Genomic DNA, 3,071 nt, shown 5'->3' on the forward strand with positions numbered 1-3,071 from the left:
TCATGAAGTGGAGTCAAATAGCTTCAGGATAAACACAAATTCTGAAACATTTCAAAGCCATATGTACGATTCTTGCCTCTTTCGCATTTGTCTTTATCTTTCCATTGACTTGCATGGAATCACACCACCTCTAAAATGTCTTTACCTTCGGATTCATAGAGCTGCAGAGTTGGAGATACTGCAAGTTATTTTTTTCACATTACACATAGTCATTTTATCAGCTACATTTTACACTGTGATTATCTCTTCAATGCACTTTCCATAGCATCCCCATTCTAATCAAGCTGCTTGTTAAGATTTAATGAGATTACCTCCAGTAAATTCAATAGTTTTAACTATTGTCAGCCACATGGTCATGGTGGCAACATGTTCAAAAATGATCAAAATAAATACCTCTTTGCATCAGAGGCAGTGCATAACAGCAGAGCAACTTTGTATTTCTAATTAAAGGAAACCAATCAAATCAATGTGAATCCATGCTCCTAAAGTTAAAACGATCCAGCTAATGAATTCATTACTAGTTAAATATATTCTACACTTCCAATCTCCGAATGACCAACAGCATTACCACTTGGCAAAACTCAATATGCAAACAGCGAAGCTTGCAGCAACCATACGCTACAATGATGGAATATGTGTAGCAGGTAAATATAGCAGCTTCACACCTCCTACACAATGTCTGATTCCCATGTATTTCTGCCATAAAATAACTTGCTTTTGCCACGGACTCAAATTGCAGATGATGGTGATGACTAGATGAAGACCTGACAGCCATGCTGATACTAAGATCTGATGCTGGTTGGTAAAAGTTGTCAGAGGTTGATGAAAAATGTCCTCTAAAGGATGATCTGTCATGTGTGAAATTCCCCAGATGGATCAGATCATACTGGCTCAAACTGTAACTGTTTTTTTAGAGGATCGAAATAGTGGTCACATGTTCTTACTGTCATTTCATGGGCCTTGCCAGCTTGTATAGAAAAAAGTCTGAACACCTGTAGGATCTGTAAATTGAGCCCACTGGCCCTTAAGATAGCAGCGAGAGATAAAGACAGCCCATGGGAGGCTGTACCTTAGTTCAGCTCGGCTCAGCGTTTGATCCTTGCAGAGCTCTGTACCAATATAAATCTCTTTCATCACATGACCTCAAAGCCACAGATCAAAGGTACCTGCAGCTGAGTGTAACAACCAATCATCACATCTGTTGATCAGATATCTGAGCATGTAAAGTCAAGCTGAATGTCAGCTATTTGCTACATGCAGAATCTTTTGTACGCATTTAAACATGGAAAATGTTGACAAAGCTATGACAACCTCTAACAGCCTGCGGTGATGGAAGACACACGGATGTCCTGGTGTGTGCTGCTCTGCTCTACAGAACGTTTTACACACTTCAATATGTAAAAATACATAAAACTGTCAGCTGTGAATGCTCAGCTGAGATCAAACCCTGAAGAGCTAACCGATCTGAACAGGATTTTCTTATGCTGTCAGTACAATACAGTTCTGATCATTCTGTGGTATTAGTAGTGTGGGCTTATACAGTGGCTTATTGTATTATTCAGTAGTCAGTAATGGAACACACATTGCAAAAAGGATAACAACGGGTAAAAGATATAAATGCTACTTTAAATATGTAAAACATACATCTTCACATACCAAAGCAAACATTTCTAACTGTCAAACTAATTTTCTCATTTGCTTCTTTTCCAAGAACAAAGCACCAAAGAAGGTATGAAAATATAGAAACTTCTTAGCCCTCTGAACATGTCATTTCAGGGCGTTTTTTTGCTCTTTTTACGTTTTACTCATTGTGCCCTTGCATTTAACTGCCCCTCTGTGGAATAAGCACGATCGTGGTTACTCGCCTTGTTTTTCTTATTTATTTATCTTACTTGTTTTCTTTTTTTTGTCAGGGGTTCTTCACTTTAAACACCTGTGTACTATGAAGGCTAAGGCAGAATCCCATTACCACCTCTTACCCCTACCCCTTCTCCCTCCGCCTTGTTTTTGCACCTTCATGTGAGGGGTAGGGCTGTCTCAATTCTCATTTGGGTTAAGGGCTAGGGCCAAGGCATAGGGCTACGTAGCCCTTGAAATGAAGCTTCTGAAGTATCACACTTGAAAGGGAGGGCTTTGAGGAATTTCCCAGCATCCCCCGCGTAGCCTGTCACTGAAGTTTAAAGCCGGCCGGCAAACTTTTAGGCATGGCTCAGGCCAAGGAGACACATGAATGTAAATATTTTCAGCATTTTGATCACTGCAGTCATGTAATGATACTAAGTTCAAGCAGTTTTTAATTGTCAAGTTTGTTTTGAATCAGTAGTTTGTCGTAGCCGATGCTAACATTCCGATGCTCCTTTCGTGTAGATGGTTAGCTAGCTGCTATCGCTATTCGTTGAGATAACATATCTGATAACTTGACATGACAAGATGCAGTGACATCAAAACTTGTGTGGACGGCATTTTGGATTGTGTTGATGCGACTAAAATTGCCTCTGTTGACGTAACAGCGTCAAGCAATGATGATGGAGGGGTGTCTCGTTTCTTTGGGGAATGTTCTTACCCTTACTACCATCAACTGTGTATTGAGGGGCGAGGGGAAGACTCAAACAGAGGGGTAGGGTAAGGGGTGGTAATGGGATTCAGCTCAAATCTGCCACGTTTGCCCTGGTCTTACTAGTGTTAACAGCAGGAACTACCTCTTCACACTCCGCAGCACCAAACTCTTGTCATTCTGTGGTTCCATGGTGTAATGGTTAGCACTCTGGACTTTGAATCCAGTGATCTGAGTTCAAATCTCAGTGGAACCTGATTTAAAGCTGATGATGCTTGATGTTAAGGTTTTGGTAGTGTTGCTGGTTGAGACTAGCCTGGCTAACGCCAGACTAATCACAAATGAGATTAGTCTGGACACCAGTAATTCATTTCTCCGTAGAGGAAGCGTGGTTTACGATCCTCCAGAGCCGTTTATTGGGCGCTACGAATGTCTATCAAAAGCATCTGTACGTAGCTCTTAGCCAATCGTATCAGTTATACCAGATGACGTATGTAGAGCAACATAAATTGATGTT

At 40.8% G+C, this 3,071-nt stretch overlaps 1 non-coding gene across 1 annotated transcript; it reads left to right on the plus strand.

Annotated features, from left to right (window-relative positions):
• Positions 1–2,738: 2,738 nt before the first annotated feature.
• Positions 2,739–2,810, plus strand: trnaq-uug (transfer RNA glutamine (anticodon UUG)). The gene has a single exon. It is a non-coding gene; the product is annotated as a tRNA-Gln (tRNA).
• The last annotated feature ends 261 nt before the right edge of the window (positions 2,811–3,071 follow it).

The sequence above is a fragment of the Centropristis striata genome, chromosome 15 (assembly GCF_030273125.1).
Source record: "Centropristis striata isolate RG_2023a ecotype Rhode Island chromosome 15, C.striata_1.0, whole genome shotgun sequence".
Taxonomy (NCBI): domain Eukaryota; kingdom Metazoa; phylum Chordata; class Actinopteri; order Perciformes; family Serranidae; genus Centropristis; species Centropristis striata.